At 45.5% G+C, this 22425-nt stretch overlaps 1 protein-coding gene and 1 long non-coding RNA gene across 2 annotated transcripts in view; one reads left to right on the top strand and one right to left on the bottom strand.

The window, feature by feature from the left end:
• The window catches only part of LRMDA (leucine rich melanocyte differentiation associated), a 746646-nt gene that overhangs the window by 556100 nt on the left and 168121 nt on the right, over positions 1 to 22425 (top strand).
• Positions 1148 to 5576, bottom strand: LOC310763089. The gene is made up of 3 exons (XR_014548471.1): positions 5546 to 5576; positions 4901 to 4966; positions 1148 to 1199 (listed from the first exon to the last, which is right to left on the bottom strand). It is a non-coding gene; the product is annotated as an uncharacterized lncRNA (long non-coding RNA).

Genomic DNA, 22425 nt, shown 5'->3' with positions numbered 1-22425 from the left:
TGGTAATTCCCTCAGTTATCTCAGAAGCAGACTTGTAAGTGCTCCCTGTTGGAAAACGGAATACGTGTCTGGACTGGTCGGAACCAGAAAGGCAGTTCTGAAATGCAAACATTCCATACTTCTCTCACTCCTTTTTTGATGTTACATACCACTTAGATCAGGAGTGGGGAAACCTTTGACCCTCCAGATGTTGCTGAACTACAACTTCCATCAGCCAATGGCCAGGGGTGACAGGTGTTGTAGTTCAACAACATCTGGAGGACCAAAGGTTCTCCACACTTGACTTAGGACTCAGCTAAACTGGAAAAGAAAAAACACTTTATATGTATTGTTTATGCATTCTAACACTGTGGCACCAGATGGCGCTGTGGGGTTCCGTTTTTGCTTACCCGATTTCTCATTCAAAGTTTGCAACGCATTTAACTGAAACGCTTCATTGATATGTCCAGATCCAGCCTTGGATGCATAACAAATGAAGACCTGATTCAAATGATCCTCTGTGTGAAAGAGATGCCAACCACATGATTGGGCTCCAGTTCATGCATTTATTGTGTTTTAATGCTATCCTGGCATGGGTTTACTGGACTGAGTGGGAATCACCTTGCCAGTGTCCCCATGCAAACTAGTGGACCTGTGTGGGAAGAGCATTCAGAACATTACTGCTGGTAAATGGAATTCTATTAACATTTTCATCAATTCTGGAAAAAGTTTGAAACAAGGCTCTGTTGAGTCCAGCAGTGACAGCCCAACCCTGCCTTTCGACCCATTTCTACATTTTGAAAACACTTATTTCACTCAGGCGCCCAATCTGAAGGCATTAGCAACAACTTTAAAGGAGTGTATACTGTATTTTCCCCTGGGCCCTTATCTTCTATTTTATACAAGTGAAACATTGTGCATTATGTAATGGTAACTAGGATACGTCTGGTCTCTGACAAGGTTTTGAAGAAATTTATTTTTTGAAAGCTGTTGTAACAAAAGTTTGTTCTCTGTCTTCAGATGTGAATTAGTTAAAACTAATTGTCTTTCAAGGTGCTTTTGTGTTTCATTTTACTTCCAGATCTGTCCCCCACTTAACACATGAATAATGGACAGTGGTTTGGAAAAGTAAAGCAGCTTTTTTTTTAAGGAAAAAAAAGTGTTGCTAGGGAATTTCATTTTTTATGTAGATGATGTATGGTTCCTTGAAGATTGTAAATCTGTGAAGATAGTTAAACAGAGTAGAAATGAATGTGTGGAGGAGAATGCTTACAGGCTTCATCCATTGTGTGTTGATCAAAATGAGTGTGTCCACATGCCTAGACTCAAAATGCTCAGTTGGTACGCTGCTTGTTTATAGAAAATGTGAAAAAACAGCTGCCCCACCAAGTGTAAGAATATTTTTTGCCCCTTAAAGTTTAACCCAACCTTTAGAAGACAATTACCGGTAATTCACACCTTACTGAAATGTCTGAAAATTGCTAGACTGAATACTTCAGTTCAGCAATACTTAGTGTAATACATTATCTTCTAATGCATTTTGTACGTTATTTGAGCAATCCGCAAGAGTACATTGACCAACCTATGGGCACACTAACCAATTGATACTGCCCTGTGTATTTTTCCAAAATCCCTTGGATATTTATACATGTCTACTGGGCAATGGGATATGCAAGATGTCATACTCATCCTACCAATGTTTATGTCAATTCCCCTTTCAGCTCACCCTAACCACAACAACATAGTCTGCATTGTCACCCAAAGAAATAAAACAATAGGTTCATCTCACCATGCGAGTCCAGATCTCCTTTAGTGGATGAACCCATAACCCCTGGGGAAGACAGTGATTTCCAGTATGAGGAGCAATGTGTAAACAGAGGGCCTTGAAATGTGAAATATACAGAACACCACAAAAGACTTAGGTTCTCTTTTTCCTGAAAAGCATTTCAGTTCTGAGACATAGAGTGTATGTAACTCCATGTTTAACAAGTACCTTTCTGCTGGAATGTCCACTGATTAATCCATTTCTGTCAACCAGCACCTGCCTGTTAACCAGTCTAAATAATCTTTATGTTGTTTCTGTTCACATCCTATAACCAGAAGCTCAGTATAGGCAATAGGCTTGTTAGTCTAGCTCTATTTGGGTGTGAGGTTCCTGTAGTTCTACATCACAGAGATTCCTATGTGCACCCAGCAGGCTCCCCTCTGCATACATGCCCTTGATGAAGGGGGCACAGCAGTGTCCAGTGGGTGCAGCTTCACTTATCCATGCCACACAATTGTAGTTTTCAATGTCAAGCACAAATGTCAGACTTTGTCTGGACACAATTTGACATATCTGGTTATGATTACAGGGCAGTAACCAGTGGCTATATCTTGGATGCTATGATGTGTAAACTTTTGATATTTATAGAATTCAAAGATATAATATCCTCAGTAATCTTTACAACATCTCTGGAAATTTAGCCAGTGTTGTGCTCACATGGCAGACAGGAGGAGCAGACCGAGAGAGCATTCCTTGGCGCAGAGTTACTGATTTCTTGGCAGGGCCAAGATTTGAATCTGAGATTTTCTGGTTCATAGCTCAGTCTCTTAACCACTGCACAAACTTTCTTTGCTAGCAAAGCTAACCTTTTCACTAAAGCAAAGTTGCAATACTTTATGAAGTGGCTGGGCAGTGGAAAATGAAAACTTACATGAGAAATGAAATGGAAAACCTCTCAGGACTTGTGTGTAGCCTCCATTCTGTGAGGCTTATTTAAACAATATGGGCTGGGTATTGTGTGTCTGACTTGGCGCAAATTCGCAGGTCTTATACATTTCATTATTTACAGGAAAGAAATTAGCAGGAATGAGTAGAGTGGAAGTCACTCTAATCCCCAAAGCTCTCTATGGAATTGTGGTCCAGCTTGCTGTGTCAATGCAGTTTAGCCCTCACAACATTTACAAATAGGCAAGAACTAGCTGAAGATCATGAAGTCAGCAGAAGACTTATGAAGCAAAGGATTAACTCAACTGCTGTTTGTTCTTTCTAATTCTCTCTGTTTATATTAGACAGAAAGGAGAAGTTGACAGTTGTATTACAGTGTCAGAGCGTGTATGGGATTGAAACAATATGCTTTTGAGGAAGCCAAGTATAGTCCCTGTTGTGGAAATAGTTAGATTTACTTCTTTCCTTTCAAACCGTGCTGGGTTGCCCAAACTTCTTATTAACTGGGATTCCTACAAACCATGCCTTCCCTTCTTGCCTCTGAGAACTACAGAGAGTAGATTCTGCTCTGAGCGCTGTTGCTCTTGGTAAAATGGATGGTAATGGGGAGCAGAGGCTTTTCTGTGGTGGTCCCCTCCTTGACCTACCACCTGCCTAATTAGTTTACTGAAGTTTTCAGAAAGATGAGAGAGAGAGAAAAAAAACTTTTATACTACAGAAAGTTTTCATTGGGTGTGTGTGTGTTGTTTTTGTGTTAAGGCTGTGTTATTATGCATGTGTCTGAACCCACATGCGTGTCCAGCAGTCACATGTATTCATATGCACACTACCAAGAGGTTTAGGATCTTTTGCTAGAGTTATGATGTGTATTCATTATAAATATGTGTTTACATGTAACCTTATGCCCACAATAAGTTCTCACACAAAAGGAGTAAAGAAAGATTAGTTTAGTACATTAAAGGAAAGTAACTCTCTCTCTCTCTCTCTCTCTCTCTCTCTCTCTCTCTCTCTCTCTTTCTGTATATGTGTTTGTGTATGTTGCTTCAGACAGCAAAATTACAATTTAAGCAGACAGCAAATCCTACAGAATATATATACAAACACCCCTTGATCTAAAGAGTGAAAGAATCCCTAACTCTTCTTAAAAGCCTACAGAAAGTGTATGTGACAATTTTGCCACAGAACCCACACTAACAGCAATTCAAGAAATGGAGAGGGGAGGGTATACCTGTCCTTAAGGCAAAGTGTGTGTTGGTTCCTTGATTGCGTTGAGTAAGGTGAAGTTCCTTGTTGGAGCTTGGAGCCATTGAAAATCCAGGGTTTTTGTACTAATTTTAGCCAATGCATCCTAATGGAATGGGCTTGAGACGAGCAATTCCTATATTTCTATTGTTCTATTGTCTCTCCCTAGAGTTTCCTGCATATTTCCCTATTTTTATTCTGCTTCATTAAAAGTTGAAATAAAATAATCCCAAGTTGGCAATGACTAATCTATTTTAGTGGCAACCATAGGAGCCAACTCCTAGAGCTTGCGGTCCCTTCAGCACCCCCCAATAAAATATTTGAGGAGGCCATGCCCCCCAAAGTTGATGGGCAGTGCCATTCAAATGGGGGGGGTGCAGTATCATGTGATCAACTATGTGGGGCGGGACTCACTCCCCCCCCAATATTTTATTCAAGTTGGCAACCCCAGGTAGCAACCACTCTTTAACAGGTGTTGATAAAGATTTTGCTGGTAACTAGGTTACAAGTGCGGATCTATACATAAAGTATTAGGAATTCAGAATGTCTCCTGTATACCTTCCAGGACACCTTTGAGATAAGACTGATATAGGTGTCAATAAAGTTCAAAATGGAGATCTCCTGTCACATTAAGTTATAACCTTTACTCAAGCCATGATTTACAGTAATAAACAATAGAAAAATATTTGATTCACGCACACTTATTCACAGTTTTTGTTGCATTTGCTGTTTGTATAACCATTTGTTTGGTATTTTGTTAATTAGTCATATTTCCATTTAGGACTTATATTTGAGAATAATAAATTATTATTATTATTATTATTATTATTATTATTATTATTATTATTATTGTTAGATTAAATAAATTATCAGAACATTGTTAAGGAAGTATGTATCATCCCACAGCCTTCACCTGGAGTGTGTTGATATTTACACAATCTATAGTTCATCAGTGTCTTCAGTACTTACCACTGTCTGACCAGCAATATCTTCATATGGGTCCTGCCATACCCTGGAGATCTATGGTCCATGATTCTAAAACAGAAGACCAAGTAAAATGGAGGAAGAGGTGTACAGCAGGGTGTTCAAAATGCTACTCCTGCTGCTTGTTGGCCAACTGGAAAAGCACCATTGTGAACGTTTGAAAACAGAGGCCATTCAACTTGATCTTGAAGAAATTCAGCATAAATCTCAGTTTGCTGTTCTAAGTGACTTTGCTTGCATTTCTATGGACACAATCAAGAATTTGACCCCAAGCTCTTTTTGTGATAAACAAAACTCCACTAAATGTTGGTTTAAATGTTCACATAGAATGTAGGTTTTGCTGGCACATTCATCATTGCAGTGGAAATCAGGCACAGAGGGTTGCAGCACTCAGTTGCAAGATGAATGTTCACAGTAGGTTTGACAAAAATTGCACATTTTGATGATAAATGCCACAATTTTCTGAGTAATATTTGGCTTTGTTGGGATCTCTATATTCAATAAAATTCTGCCTTTTGTGAATTCTAGGGAAAGAACTTAAAACTCTGAAATCTGACATTGCAAATGACTTTAAATGTATCTATAAGCCTTAGCGGGGCCATAGTTGTTCTTGTGAGTCAAATGTCTCACCTTTCAAAGCTGCAGTTATTCTTCATTCTTGTTTTAGAAGCTGGAAATCTAGGCACAGGGAGGCCAAATCACTTGTACAAAGTAATTCAAAGCTTGGCATTTAATAGAAGTGTCAGAGACTGCCTCTAGGTCCCGGCTCACAAAGGACCAACGCTAGCCGGTAGAACGGAATAAAGTCTTTATTGAAGTATAATTTCCATTTCCACATCTTAGCGTGCGTCTCTACGTCTATTCCCTAGATCGGCGAAGTCCCATCTGAATCTCCGCCTCCTGTACACCAGTTCAAGACCCTAGCCTTGCTCCACCTTTTGCGTCTCTCCTTTCGCCTCTGGGTCCTACCACCCCCCGGGGTTCCTTCCTTCCTGGATGCCTCGGATGCGGACCCTTCGGATTCCTCCCCCTCCCTTCGGCGGGCTTTAGGACCTGGCTCCCTTTCCGGGCTGCTCATTGCGCCTCCCTCTGGTACATTTGAACTTGGCGCGCGCGCGCTGTCTCCGACCCTCCTCTCTACCGTTTCCTCGCTCTCTGACGCAGGCGTGGCTGCTGCCGGAGAGCTGCCTGTCGCTGGTGCCTGGAACTCCTCCCCCCTGCTGCTCTCTGGTGGAGTAGCTGGTCCGGATTTCCAGCTGCTGCTCTCTGAATCCCCTCTGGTCCCTTCTTCCTGGGGTGCCCCTCTTGGTAACCCCCCAGCTCTGCCCACGGGAGCCCCTTTCTGTGAATCCTCCGATTCGCTGGACAGACTTAGAGATCTCGGACGGCTATCATCGCTAACCTCTCCTTCCGATTCCTCGCCATCCGTTCCCTCTGCTCCTGAACCCCTGACATCCATCCCCCCCTCGAAGCCCCCCCTTCCCCCCTCCCCTCCTTCCGGTGTGGGTTCTGGGTGCTCCGTCGTGGCAGGGGTGAGTGCCGGATACAGTTCTTCCCTCGTGTCGTACATCACATCGGGCAGGTCTGGCTCGTCCTCCGTGCGCTCGTCGACGTCGATCTCCTCTGCTTCCATCTCCCTGCCTTCGTGTTCAAATCCCACGTCCTCCCCCAACACGTCCATGTCCATCTCTCCCCCGTCCCCCTCTGAGGGTGATGCCTGCCAGGGACCCCCCAGCCACTTTCTGCGCCACTGCTCCTCTGGTTGATTATCCCACCAATAGGAGCGGTCTGAGGCAGAACCCGAGGGTGAACCTTCCGGAGAGCGTATGTGTGGTGCCGTCTCCTCGTCCGAGTCGAACCCCTGGAACGTGCTGCCTGAAAGTGTGGGTGTGAAGAGCCAGTCATCGAAATACTCGGCTGGCATGGGCCTGTGTGGGAAAATGGCATGGAACTCTTCCTTGAGAAGAGGCTCGTCCAAGGCATAGCCCGGCACCCAACTGTTGGCGCTGGCCGGGGTATCCTCTCTGGCAAGAAGGTATTCTACTCCCTCTTCCCCCCATCTCGAGTCTAAAATCTCTGTGACTTCGTTGATGCGCTCCCCTCTTGGCGACCCCCTTTCCCTGGGTCCTTCTCTGGGCGGATCTGGTGCTGTGCCTGGCTCGTGAAATCTATGCGGTGCTTTGTAGGGCGTGAGCACCGATCTATGGAAGACCGGATGCATTCTGGAACCCTCCGGAAGCGCTAACCGGAAGGCCGCTGGATTGACCTGTGCCTGGACTTGGTAAGGCCCTAGCTGCTTATGCCCTAGCTTCTTCTTGGCCAACGATCTGGTCGGCACTGCTTGCGCTGCTAACCAAACCCAGTCTCCCACCTGTATGTCTTCCCCTACTCTCCTGTGTCTGTCAGCCTGCAGTTTGTATGCGTGCTTTGCCAGTTCCAACTGCCTCCTAAGCTGTTCGTGGACTTCCTGCAACTCTGACGCTAATTCTTCCGCTGCCTGCGGCTCCCCCTCCCCCACTCTCTCTAAACCTGGGAAGGTTCTGGGATGCCTCCCGTTGTTGGCGAAGAACGGCGTCACCCCCGTCGACACGTGCTTCGTATTGTTGTAAGCGAACTCTGCGAGGGGCAGGTAGTCCACCCACGTGTTAGGCTGCTGATTGGCGTAGCATCTCAGGTACTGCTGCATGATGGCGTTGACCCTCTCCGCTTGTCCGTTGGTCTGCGGGTGTCTCGCCGACGCTAGATTGATCTTGACGTTCAGGATGCCCATCAACTTTTGCCAGAAGTTCGAGATGAACTGCCGCCCCCGGTCGGATAGAATAGATCGTGGCAGACCGTGGACCTTAAACACGTGGTCTATGAACAGTTTGGCGGTCTGTTCTGCCGTGGCCACCTTCGCACACGGAATGAAGTGTGCCATCTTGGTAAACATGTCCACCACCACAAGCACTGCCGTCTTTCCCCTCGAACCGGGCAGATCCGTGACAAAGTCCAGGGCCACCCGTTCCCACGGCTCAGACGGCGTCTGCAACGGTTCCAGCAATCCCGCCGGCGGTTTGTGCACTGACTTGGCCCTTTGGCAGGTGTCGCATCTCGAGACGTAATCCGCTACTTCCCCCCGCATCTTGGGCCACCAAAAGTCTCTGGTCACTAGTTCTACAGTCTTTTCTCTGCCAAAGTGCCCGGCAGTGGGGGCGTCGTGTAGCTGCTGCAGCACCCTCGCGCGGAGGTCATTCCCCGGCACGTAGAGTGCTCCCTTGCGGATGAGCAAACCGTCTCTGATCTGGAACTCGTCGTCCCTCACCGTGCCCTTGTGCACCTCCTCCATCTTGGCTAGCGCGAAGGGGTCCTCCCGCAACGCTCGACGTACGGCGTCCAGATCCACGGTCGCCGAGGCGCAAGCCCACGCTTCCGGTGCGAAAATGTGCTTGGCTGCCGACGGTGCCTCCTCCTCGAGGTATTGCGGCTTTCTGGACAAGGCATCCGCCATGATGTTGTTGTCACCCGGGATGTACTCTATCTTGAAGTCGAAGTCCGCGAAGAACTCTGCCCATCTAATGTGCCTCTGATTCAGGAACCTCGCCGTGCGCCAGTACTCTAGATTCTTGTGGTCCGTGCGGACCTGCACTGTGTGCCTGGCTCCGATAAGGAAGTGCCGCCACGCTTTGAACGCTGCATGGATGGCTAGCAACTCCCTGTCCCAGATGGTGTAATTCTGCTCCGACTTGCTGAGCTTCCTTGAGTAGAAGGCGCACGGCCTCCAGTCCCCCTGCTGGTCTTGTTGCAACAGTACAGCTCCCACGGCTCTGTCTGAGGCGTCCGTCTCCACCCTCATCGGTCTGCTGGGATTTACATGCAGCAGCTGCTCCTCGGAAGCGAAGAGACGCTTGAGTTTCTGAAAGGACTGCTCCGCCTCCTCCGTCCAGATAAACTTCTTCTTCTTGGAGCTGAGCGTGTCGGTGATGGCCGCCGTTTGCATAGCGAACCCCTTGATGAACTTGCGATAAAAGTTGGCAAAGCCGACAAACCGCTGGACTTCCTTCCTATTGCGCGGGCTTTTCCAGTCCAATACTGAGCGAACCTTGGCGCTGTCCATGGCGAGCCCCTTGTCCGACAGTTTATAGCCCAGGAAATCCACCTCCGTCACGTCGAACTGGCACTTCTCCAGCTTGGCGTACAGCCTGTGCTCCTTTAGTCTCCGCAGAACTTCCCTGACATCCCTCTCGTGCGCTTCTCGCGACTCAGAAAATATCAGGATGTCGTCCAGGAAGCATACGCATTTCTTGTAAAGGAGTCCCGCCAACACGTGATGCATAAAGGCTTGAAAACAGTGAGAGCCATTTTGTAATCCGAAGGGCATAACTCTGTATTCGTAGGTGCCCAGTGGTGTGAACATGGCCGTCTTCCACTCGTCGCCCTCCCGCACACGAATCAGGTTGTACGCGCCTCGCAGATCCAACTTGGTGAAAACGCGTCCTTTCCTTACCGTCGCGAGCAGGTCGTCTATTTTGGGCATGGGGAAGGACGAGGGCTTGGTTTTCGAGTTCAAAATTCGAAAGTCAACTACAAGCCTCTTCTGGGGCGTGTCTCGCTTCTTCACAAAGAATACTGGGCTGCCCCCTACAGCTTTCGACTCCCGAATGAACCCGCGCTTCAAATTGTGGTCTATGAACTCCCTAAGTTCCTGCAGTTCGTCCTCAGACATGGAATACAGTTTCCCTGTTGGCAGCGTTGCCCCCGGCAGGAGATCAATCTTGCAGTCATAGGGTCTGTGGGGGGGCAGTTTGTCCGCCTCCTTCTCGCAGAAGACCTCCAAAAACTCCTTGTACTTGTTGGGCACCGCTTGCACCATGCCTAGGTGTAGCTGCGGTGCATCCTCTCGCCCCTCTCCTTCCTGGCAGGTCTGGATGCAGTGCGCTGCGCAGTAGGAAGAGCAGAAGGTCAATTGCCGCTGGTACCACGCTAATGCCGGGCTGTGCCTATCCAGCCAACTCATGCCCAACACTATGGGCGTGTCCGACAATTGGGTGACGTTGAAGCTGATGACTTCTCGGTGATTCCCAATTTGCATCACCATAGGTGGTGTCTGCTGCACCACCTGCCCCCCTAGCAGTTCCCTGCCATCCACTGTGACCACGTTCAGGGGCAGTGTGGCTGGCAGTAGCGCTATGTTATGTTGTTGAAGGAATTCCAGTGCGATAAAGTCCGCATTACTGCCAGAGTCAATCGTAATCGGCACTTCTAAAGTGAGACCACTGGGCAGCTGGAGCGATGCGGTGAGCTGCACCACTGGTTTGGGCGGGAGGGGATCCGTGGGCTTCAAAATCTCTGGGGACTTCTTCACTGACTCGCCTGGCTGGCCCCCAGTGCTTCCGTTTCCCTGCCGTGGTTCACTTTGCTGAGTTGCTCCCATTACTGTTATTGAAGCTGCAGTGTGCTTGTGGAGCCTCTGGGGACACTCTTTCGCCATGTGCTTCGAACTGTCACAGATGTAACACTTCCTGTTCCCTCTAGGCTGCTTTGTTTTGACTGCTCCCTGTGTTAAGGCTCTGGTGGCTGATTGAGCTCTAGCACCGCCGATCTCCATTGGCTCCTCCCCCCCTGCTTGCGGAGGCGTTGATTGCGCACGCGCGACATCCCTGGGCAAGAGGGAGGGCACTCTGGCTGGTGTGCGTCCCCAACGCCCTTCTCCTCTGTCCCAAGGGCGGTCCTCCAGCCTCACCCCCACTGCAAGCGATCTGTCCACCACCTCCTGGGTGCTTTTGGGTCTCTCCCCCCGCGCTATCTCATCCTTGATTTGGGGGTTCAATCCTTCCCAATAAAGATCTCTAACGGGGGGGGAATCCTTGTCCCACCCCAAGGCATTGACCAATGCAAAAAAGCGGGAGTGATACTGCCTCACGCTGGCTTTCCCTTGTCTCAGCTCAAATATGTCCTTACGGGCAATGTCAATGTCTATTTTCGATAGAAAGCAAGAATCCATCGCTTTAATGAATGCAGCTGAACTCTGGAGCGCTGGGTCCATATCTCTCCACAGATTGCGCAGACATGCTTTCGCGTCTCCATGCAAATGAGACAAGATAAACCCCACTTTTTCTTGCTCATCTCTAAACTCTTTCTCCAGCAGTTTCAGCGCAAACTGCACGTCTGCTCGGAAATTGGGGTACTGCTGCAAATTCCCATCAAAGTGAGATACAATGCTGCCTCCAGTCCTTCCCAACCCGATTCCCTCGGATCTGGAACCCGTTTGTGCCTGCTTAGCAAGCACTTCCAACCTGGCTTGGAGATCTCGGCATGCAGCAGCCGCTTCATCCTCTCTTTTCCTGGAGGCGATTATCTCTGCGCTGAGCTGCGTTACCGCTTCTCGCAGGGAAGCAATTTGCTCTTCAGTAGACATGTCGCTTGACTTTTGTGAGCTCCAAAGGCACCAGTCCTCTTTCCTCCCTGCTTCGCTCCCCACACGCCGCTTGAGTCAAAGAGAACTGATGAAAACTTCTGGGAGATGGGACTTACTGTCAGAGACTGCCTCTAGGTCCCGGCTCACAAAGGACCAACGCTAGCCGGTAGAACGGAATAAAGTCTTTATTGAAGTATAATTTCCATTTCCACATCTTAGCGTGCGTCTCTACGTCTATTCCCTAGATCGGCGAAGTCCCATCTGAATCTCCGCCTCCTGTACACCAGTTCAAGACCCTAGCCTTGCTCCACCTTTTGCGTCTCTCCTTTCGCCTCTGGGTCCTACCACCCCCCGGGGTTCCTTCCTTCCTGGATGCCTCGGATGCGGACCCTTCGGATTCCTCCCCCTCCCTTCGGCGGGCTTTAGGACCTGGCTCCCTTTCCGGGCTGCTCATTGCGCCTCCCTCTGGTACATTTGAACTTGGCGCGCGCGCGCTGTCTCCGACCCTCCTCTCTACCGTTTCCTCGCTCTCTGACGCAGGCGTGGCTGCTGCCGGAGAGCTGCCTGTCGCTGGTGCCTGGAACTCCTCCCCCCTGCTGCTCTCTGGTGGAGTAGCTGGTCCGGATTTCCAGCTGCTGCTCTCTGAATCCCCTCTGGTCCCTTCTTCCTGGGGTGCCCCTCTTGGTAACCCCCCAGCTCTGCCCACGGGAGCCCCTTTCTGTGAATCCTCCGATTCGCTGGACAGACTTAGAGATCTCGGACGGCTATCATCGCTAACCTCTCCTTCCGATTCCTCGCCATCCGTTCCCTCTGCTCCTGAACCCCTGACAAGAAGTCTCAGGTCCAGTACATTAACCTCCAGATAGTTATTTCTGACCTTACGAAACAAGATGTTGGCTAACCATTAAGCCTATACTTTTGGATTTTGTTTTGGGGTTTTTTATTGCAAGTTTTAAAACATGAATGGTTCAAAGTCTTCCCTTGGGCTGAATTTAAATTTGCAATAGCTTCAGTTAACATTGCTGTTTTGTCAGAGTGTTTACCTTTAGAGGTGGGGGCCACACAGTTCGGTCATTGTTATGTGGTTTTAAAAATTGAATCTTCTTGGCACATGCCACATTAAATGATGCTGGCTGGGATCCACAGAGGAACTGTCTGTGCACGCAGAGCACTTCTGTGCATGCACAGGCAGGAGACTGTTTGCCATTTTTCTCTTTTGGCAGCAGCATCTGTTGTCAGCTAGCAATATGCATTTCTGGAGCTCCTTCAGTTGGACCTGCGGAGGCTGCTGTAAGCAGGGGAAGGCTGCACAAGCACAGTGTACCTCCCAGTTTCCTATCCAGCCACCCCAACATTTCTTCCTTCCACAGCATTCCACATAATGTTTTTCAAGATTTGCATATATGCATTTTCACTATTGCTTATTGTCCCCCAAAGCACTCATTGTCTATTTATCCTGGGCTATTGCTCATTGTCTTTTGCTTGTTGAAAACACAGTAACCAAAATTTGCTCACATTCTCCATTCAGAAGTACAGTCTGGGCAGCTGGCTTAACTATATCAAAACATGCACAGCAAGCTGCTTCTTTCTTTCTTATTTTAACAGCTCCAGCAAGACTTTTGCTGACTTGTTCCTTGTTCAAGACATTTGTTTGTACATCTGATTTTCTCTTTAGCTGCATAGGACACACTAGCTTGAATTGAGACATCACATAATCTGTATGTCAATTTAGATTACTTATTATTATTATTATTATTACTAAGGCTTGCCAATCAGAAGGTTGACGGTTCAAATCCCTGCAATGATGTGAGCTCCCATTGCTCAGTCCCTGCTCCTGCCAACCTAGCAGTTCGAAAGCACATCAAAGTGCAAGTAGATAAATAGGTACTGCTCCGGCGGGAAGGTAAACAGTGTTTCCGTGCACTGCTTTAATTCACCACATGACCCAGAAGCTGTACGCTGGCTCCCTGGGCCATAAAGCGAGATGAGCACCGCAACCCCAGAGTCGTCCGCAAACTGGACGGTCAGGGGTCCCTTTACCTTTACTACTACTACTACTACTACTACTACCACCACCACATTCCTATCTTCTCAGTCTTCAGTGATCATGTTAAATAACTCACTAAAAATAATAGAAGTAGTAGAGAGCAAACTTCAACTCTTATGAAGCTTTGTATTTTTCTTATTTCAGGGTCATGTGAACAATGGGCATTAAAAACAAAAACTGCCAGTTCTCTATATGTTGTGTGCATGTTTTCTGCTGTTGTCCTCAGTCATTTCCCACATTTGTCAAGGCAAAGGTTGAAAAGGGGGAGAGGGGGACGGACAAGAGAAATAGGCCACCCATTCATTCCTGTATGTCAGAAGTTCAGTTTGTCATGATAACATTCAAGTGGTATATTTATCTAGCCTGCTACTGGAGGTTACAGAAAGAGTGGAGATGATTTTTCTTTTAAATTGGGGGGTGGGGTGGAGGAAGAGAAAGAAAGATGAAGACCAAGAAAGAAAAGAAGGAATTTGTGTTTTCAGGCTTTACGGAGTCTACTGGAAAGACTCTGGGCAGAGGGAAGAGTTTGCTGTGGAATGTCTACAATATGGCAACCATTGATATGGGACAGGACTTGTAGCTGCAACAACAAATCCATTCATATAAACAGAGAATCCCTTGCTGCGGAATGGGTCTGTTTTGGCTTAAGGTCTGAGGAACATGTTGCTTTCAAAGTGAATTCTTAGGTGTCACTTCCCATAACTTATTGCTGAAGATTACAAAGCTACTGATATAACATATTAGTTTGATGGACAGAATTATACCCCCAGTGCTTCCTGCTTTCCCCGATGACGCACACTAACTTAGTGTGCTGTGACAGCTGCCTTGATTTACCACCAGGCTGGGAGGCCAAGTGGGAGACGGAACATTCACATGAACGCCGGGGCCGATTCTGGCCCACAGCCTAGTTTATAAAGCTGCCCCATAATTCACCACAAATGTGTCACCATTAAAAGGGGGAAAAAAGGATTGCAGATAATAAATAGTCTTTAATTTATTAGCTAACAACAAAGAGATCAGAGCCAGTTGTGATGTGATTGTTTGACATAATATTGTCAAGGAAAAAAGCTAAGTTGACCAAAGATGTATATTACACATTCAAGCAGATGCATCAACTCTTGGCTTGTCACAAGGGGAGCTAAACAAAACGCCAAACAGAAGAGAGAACTGGCAAACCGCACAGCCATTTATCTCCAAAAGAGACATACTCAAGAGCAAGTGAAATAAGACATAGTTCTTTCAGCTTGGTCAAGAGCCAGATTCTAACTATTATAAATTAAATGTTTTGTGTATAGTGTATGGCAACTGCACACTGGCCTCTTCATGGCCTTGGGAGGGGAATGCTAGAGCCCCCCCCCCTCCAGATCTCCCATTTGGAGAAGGGCTGATTGTGTTTCAGGAGGTGTCTGTGTATGTATGTGTGCGTGCCGATGGTCACAATGGTCTGATCTTTACATGCTCAATTTTAGTAAACAGAAAATTAAGCAGCATATTCACAGTGCACACTGGGATTTGTCCAGCAAATTCTTTCATTGTCCTGTCTTCTTTCTTGCTTGCTCCCCAGAGAGTGGAATGTTGGAATATATACTGAATAGTCATCAATAAAATGATTTCAGGTTCATATGTTTTTAATCTGGTTTTCAAACTGCATGTCGTTTATTTTGAGGAAACATTATTGGCTTATTTCAGCCTGGTATTGTTCATGCTGTTAGAATGATTTGTATCCAGTGTTTTCAGTGTGTGGTTTTGTTTTTCATACGTGCTGAAGAATTTCTGCCTTGGGATGCAAAGAGAAAATGGGAAGAGCTGCATGTGTTTGCTTTCTTTCTGCTACATGCATGGTCCCCTCCCACTGTTTCACTATGAAACAGCATGAGCAGGTTGTCTGCATCCACCGTCACACTTTGGGATTCAGTATTTTACACACCACTGCAATAAAGCTATCTATGCCAAAACCTGAATACATGGCCATGGATGCATGGGGCCAGCTTACAGTGGGCTAGCAGCCAGCATGGGATGGCTTTTCGTGCACTTTTCCTGGGTTCCCTTCATGCCTGGTGGTTGGGAAGATGAGCCTCTTGAGTTCCAGGATGAGGCAACATATGATGGGTCATGAGGCCTAGTCCTGTTACTGTAACTAGAAGGATCAAACCATGCAAGACCAGTTCTCTTTGGTATGCCTATGTGCCTGGATATGAGGTAGGCTCCAAAGTTCCAATAGATCTGGAAGTACAGCTGTTGATGCACATCTCTTAAACTAGTGTGTAAAATGTGAAGGATATATGCATATTTGTAGACGGTGAAGCTGTGACCAATCAGGGTACCCAGGCACAGGTTGCTAGTGTTTAGGGCACACCTACTTTTTCTCTTTTGGAGGGTTTACTAGAGGAAACCCTGGTGTAAGAATGGAATAGCTACTGCAAACACAACTACGCTGTAAAGATAAAGCCTCCCTAAAGCTAGTATTAGACTTTGCCTGCCCTGAGAAGGCTAGGGGTAAAAGGGCAATAGAAACATAGAACATTGTAGAGTCGGAAGGGACACCAAGGGTAATCTAATCCAATCCCCTCCCCAACCTCTGCTTAAAAACATCCAACGAAAACATCCCACCTTTCTGACTGTCACTCTGTTTCTAGTTCTTGTCGCCTTCCATAATAATAATCATAATTACCATAATATTATTTGCAGTAGAACTTCTCACATGGTTTACCAGTCAGTTCCCCCTCGTTGTGGTTGAGAATGGAGGATAATAATTGCAATTAACATTTTTAGAGCATAAAATGTTTGTCTCAGTAGTGTTTCCAACAGTTCTGTAAGGTAGGCCAGTATTCGTGTTGTGATTTTCCTACGGACATCTACTGAGTCCATGGCTGAAATTAAGCATTTGAGTGAGGGATCTCTTCATTCAGAGCTCATTTGCTTAGCCATGATGCTGTCTGGTGTAGTGGGGGTAATGGGGAACAGCTGAAGAAAATAGAACAGAACAAAAGAAAAAACGCCCAATGCCTGCCTTGTGTTTGTCAGACTAATATATATATTCCATGCATTTAAATGAGCGTTAGTCAACCATATACTGAAATATCCTCAACGTTTCCATCAAATAATCAGGCACTTAGTCTGATTCACAGCAGGAATCAGACACCCTTCAAAAAGTGAAGGAATCTTTTGGCAATTCTGAAACATTCAAATCCTATTAATTCCAATGACAGTTATCCTCTATGTCACTTGAGGCAGCTGCACTTTTTTTCAGTGTTCACAGCTTTCAAGCAATGTGTGTATGTACATGTATGTGTGTTCGCGCCCAGGTCTGCAACCATGGACTATTTTTTTTATATAAGTTAAAAATATGCTTGATACCCTCAGAGGCCAAGTGTTGAATCGTATGTGCTGGTTCATTATAAGGAACTTTGTGCTTGTTGAGAACTTCAAACTAGTCTGCCTTTTTATACTTATTTTTAATGGGCTCTCCTAGAATTATGCTGGACTAACATTCAAGACTAGGAACCCAGGAACAAGGGGCTGGGAACAGGCTGTGGGGCCAGGTACTTCACTCACACATATTTCCCAGCCCTCCCCATGCTTTGTCTTTGGTTAGGGGTTGCATCAGGAACAACTTGCATCATGTATTATCTTAGCCAGCGGGGGAGTTGTGTGCAAGAAGGGAGGAGCTGGGGGGAAGTGCAAGTCGTCTCATGGCCCATGTTACATCTGCATTGGCTTGTACAGCCATGGTTTGTGGCATAAGGCCGCCACATACCACCCATGCAAAGCACTTAGGCCTTTCTCAGACCGAGGAGGCACAATCTGGCAGCTCCAAGATGGTGCCTGCCAGATCAGAGGGTAGAGACAGTATGGTAGAAGCATATCCTAGTGGTAGGAGCAGAGGGCAGGTCTTGTAGGGTCAGCAGAAGGGCCTAGCTGTGTTCAGTTCTTCAGGAGTGAAGCTAGAAGGACATGGGAAGTGAAGAGAAATGGAAAATGCCTCCTGGGTTCTGGCCTGCCCCTTTGCTTCTTCCCTTGAAGTCCCTGAGAAACTCTTGAAATTTTCTGTCAAATTTGGAGACCCAAAGAACATTCCAGTTGACATGAATGAAATTAACCCAGAGTAAACAAGTTGTCAACTACAGTCCACACTGGTTTATTGTGACCGGTTTTTGTTTGTGTTCTTAGATCCAAAGGAAGCAACCACTTGACTTGTCACTTCAGGTTTGCAGTTACCATTGGACTATGGTAATCTATACTTTTCAGTGTCATCTACACTTTTCTGGGAGGCAGACAGTAGACCCCATGATAGGGAGAAGAGCTAACAATGTATGTAAAGGTGCTTGCATAGTAAAACAGCCTTTTTAAAGGAAGGAACCTCCTTTATGTGGTTGTTAAGTATAACAAATAGATAACCATGTGCAAATTGAGAAATGACAGGTGGCTGTATTCCATTAAGGCTGAAACCAGAGGGAAAAAGCAGAATGATTCCTGATAAAACTGAGGCATAACCCAAAGTTACACATCTGCCATTTTGGGGAGTGTGCGTGTCAGAATAACACCCAGATATGTCTATTCGTGGGGTGATAAGGAGCAGATTCTCCTGGATCCACCCCCCCTCCCATCCTTCCATCCTTTTTATGTAATTCCTGAGTAGGGGGCGGAGTACACTCACTTGAATGTACAATATCTGTAATTCTCCTTGAAAGCAGGATTCATATTACAGGGTCAGAGAGATGCCCTGAATTCAAATAAACATGGTACCTCCCATTTCAGGCTGTATGTTTTATGCACAGAATAGTCAGTGGGAGGTGCATATGAACCTGAGGTCCATGATCAGAGCTTGATCTCCATTCACATAGGTTCCTGAAATAGCATTACTCATGGAAATGGGACCTTTCCCTCGCTGCAGTTTTCTGTTGCAATTTTACATCATGGCTGGGGAGTGAATATGTAAACCTCTCCTTCCTGCGTACAGCAGACCTGGTGGAAATTGACCGCCCCATAGGAATAATTTTTGAAAATCCCCTGATACAGCTGCAAGCCATGCAATAAACATAATATATAACTGGGTCCTAAGTCTGTGACCTAGTGTGTCAGGAGTGTAAATGAAATGGGAAGCTCTGTAAGCAGTTGATTTTTAAAAAATCAACAACAAATATTAAATATTCACATATATTTAACGGAACTATTTACTTGTAATCTAGTTGATCTACCCAAATGCTTTAGCACGGTGAGTCTCCCCACGCCTATGTTTGTATTTATGGTTGACATTAAGTAATACCAATACCTTTTAAATAATTATTCCTATCTGTGTGATAAAACTAGATTATACAGCTGGATTCTGTATCAAGGACATCACTTAACTTCATTTAGAACTATGGCCGACTCTGCCGTGCCCATTTCTCGATGCTATAAAATAACCATAAATCAGGAGAAATGACCGCACAACTTAAAGCTTCTGAAATGAGCTTTTGAGTATCATGCTTACAGGAATGTCAACCCATCTCAGTGTAAATCATCAACATGTCCTTAAACTTCCCTTGCATCAGTGAGATCCTCCTGCTTTATTGGTTGTAGGGTTGTTTATTCATTATTGTTCTCAGCCCTGTATTTAATGCTTATTTTAAGTTTTGGTACTGCATCATGCCTATGTGCAGTGTATTTTAAAAAAATTATATTTGAGAAACCACTGAATTCACCGGCAACCACAGATAAAACAACACTGGTTCAGCTGCAGCACACCTCATCCATGTGTTTTATGCTGCTTCTTCAACAGCAGTACAACATCTCACCGAGCTGGCCAAAAGAACGTCCGCCAGCCACATGCGGTACGTCCAAAGGGACAGTGGGCAGGGCTGGTGGGGAATACAGCTGTCCAAAGAATACACTCAATTCCTTGGGCTCACCTGAAGGAGTTATTTAGATGTCAACTTGTTTTTTATATACAGTGGTACCTCGAGTTAAGAACTTAATTTGTTCTGGAGGTCCGTTCTTAACCTGAAACTGAGGTACCACTTTAGCTAATGGGGCCTCCTGCTGCCGCCGCTGTGCAATTTCTGTTCACATTCTGAAGCAAAGTTATTAACCTGAGGTACTATTTCTAGGTTAGCAGAGTCTGTAACCTGAAGCGTCTGTAACCCAGGGTACCACTGTATACGGTAATTCTAAGGCTATGGGTAGCTTAATCGTGACAGGTTGAGACATATATTTATTGTGACAGGCTGAAGCAGTTGGCACAGGGGTTCGGAGCTTTAACACTTCGCCCCAAAATGGCACCTATTGGAATTAACCCCTTTTGTGCCTGTTGCTCAAAATGGAAGAAAAGCTGTCATTGCCACCAATAGACGCTTACCTCCCATGACAAATAACCAGTTCAGAGGTGATTCCAATCAGGAATGTGGCGGACCAAAGAGTTTAGGCTGCCATTTCACATGCCAGTCTCAGCCTGACTCCTCCCTTCCCCATACCAGACCCCCCCAAAAAAGAAGACGGCCATAAAAAGCCAAATGACATGAACGATGTTATGTCTAGTTTGGCCTTTCTTGTGGTAAGAACGTGAAGTAGAAGAAATGTGGGCTGAGTTCCTATTGAGATGCAGCACAGAGCACAGCTTCAAGCAAAATCTGTTTATCCCTCAGTCTGGTAGCTTGGCCATGATTTCCATTGGTGGGCAAATGTGCAGCTCCCCAGGGGAATATTCATGTACCTGTGTCCCCTAGAGGAGTGCCCCAGAGTTAGGGGCATAAAACAGACAGGTAAAGCCATTTTCACCCCACGGGCTCAATTCATGCCAGATGCTACCACCATGTGGCCTCTTGTCATTGCTACTTGTTTCTTTTCCACTTGAATGTTGGATTATCTGAATGCCCTTTGGGTGATGCATATGAAACTGCAGGCTAGTACAGTAATTCAATACCCAAGAGATAGTACTTGTTGATATTATATATTGTATAGTTAATAAACTACCGAGATGTTCCTAGAATTTGTGTTTAGCTACTGTTGCAAATAAAGTAAGAGAGAAAGAGAGAGAAAACCTTCAGATGGTAATTGTTTTCTGTCAGTAGCTACCCAGGATAAATTTGAACCATTGACCTGGAGGTGAGAGTCTCCTTATCCCATTAGCTTTCTCCTGCTTTTTGTTATCACATGGCGTGTGTGACGGAGATATGTGTGGGCTTTCACTCTGGGAAAAGATTAAAATAAAAATTATGAAGTGTTCTCAAATGAGGCCTGTTATCATGCAGGCCAGTTTTATGTCTATAATAACCCAAAGTCAGTAGCTGTACTCATAGCTCTTATCAATTTGCCTACTTGGGCTCAAATGGAGGCCACAGTTCTAAATTTCAGTCCCATTTTGCACTCTTGGAAATGTTCAAATGACTGTGATTATAGAATGCAAAAGCACATTTCTGTTAATCTTGACGAAACAAAAGCATTCCTAGTTATCTCCCCACCTATTAACAGTAACAGCTATCTAATGATATTTGCATGTGATAACTTTCAGTAAAAAGTGTCCTATTAGATGTCAGGAAGTTAAGTAAATTTGAGCATAATCGTGAGCATTTTACGCATTATAGTTCTCAGTCTCAATAATGAACCATTCAGCTTAAGAGTTTAATGCAATTATAGCTATTTTTTCCTCTCTATAGAAACAACCCAGTGTTCTTTCCTGAGTATGTTACACACTTGAAATGCAATGGTTTTTGAGGGGAAACTTGGGTGATTATTCTGGTAGTGTGCATTCCTCTGAAGATGTTGCTATAATTTGTATAAAGTTTTATTCCTGTCCCCAGATGTCGACAATCGGGATCTGCATAAATATATTATGTGTAAATCTCTCAGCAGCTGCTTTCCATTCAGGTTCCTCCAGATATTAGCCTGTCTTTGAGTTTATGACAAAGTTAAAAATTATTCATTAAACTGACCTGCAGTATATTCAGTAACTGGAAAATTGCCTTGCAGTTCTATTTGGTTTGTAGATGTGATCACGAGTAAATTTTTAACTTAATTAATTGGCCGTTTCTGTTGACAAGAAATTTATGTGGTAATAATTTGCTCGAAATAGATGCCGACTGTAGGAAATGAGATATCCATCATAGGCTTGTGTTCCACCAGCTGCACAGTGGCTATTATGAAAGTATTTCAGCTTGCAACGACCCCACTGTTTGTGCAGTCAGGATTATATATACCCACGATCCATTGCCTGCCTGAGAGGCGCTCATGGAGGTCTATGATAACAAAGACTTTGTGATTTATGGCTTGCTGTGAAAGCAGAGCTTGATGAGATTAAACAATTTCATAGCACAAGTGTTTCTTAAGACCTGATTTGTAGTTGCAAGCTGATGGTAAATCACATTTATATATCCGAAAGCATGCTCAGCAGAGAAGTGCAATTACAGTTTAAGACAGCTACTTTTTATTTAATTTTTATCCTGGTTTTGTCTCTTTTATAACCTCTTCGTCTGCTAACCATTCACCTTCACAAGTCCTTTCCCCTGGTTGGGAGGCCAAAAGACTGAATTCGCGGATGTTCCTTGAGCCTTATGTGCTCACTTATGGAAAGCACTGAGGCATTTCGAAGCAGCTTTTTACTGGATCCTACTGTCTTTGAACTGGCTTCAGCTGCATTTCTTGGCTCAGTTCTGTGTCAAATGTCGGTGGGGGGAGTCTTTCTTACTTTAAGCAATTGTGAATCAGGCAGCAACACTTCAGAATGCTAGCGATTAACATACAGAGCATGGGCAAACTGGCATTTGTAGCACATCACACCACGCATTAGGAAGCCAAATGTTTTTAGATGGCATTTTTGGTGTGGGTTAGAGAAATATTTTTAAATAGTTGTCTAGAACTGCTTTGGGATGGCAAAGAAATTGATATTAGTGATGATAAACTTGCTCACAATTCAGAGGAACTCCTGCCGAGCCACTGAATTGTATGGAATATCACACACACACACAAAGTTGCCCAGGCAAAATTACATACAATCCTGTAAGGTCTTCCTTGGAGTTCCTTCTCAGAACCTTTGTACAACAAACACTCCTTTCATATGCTCAGCAGCAGAAAAAAATATTGGAGGGGGCA

This window comes from Podarcis filfolensis (genome assembly GCF_964270895.1).
Source record: "Podarcis filfolensis genome assembly, chromosome: 5".
Lineage (NCBI taxonomy): Eukaryota > Metazoa > Chordata > Lepidosauria > Squamata > Lacertidae > Podarcis > Podarcis filfolensis.
This window is presented reverse-complemented; position numbering and strand designations above follow the sequence as displayed.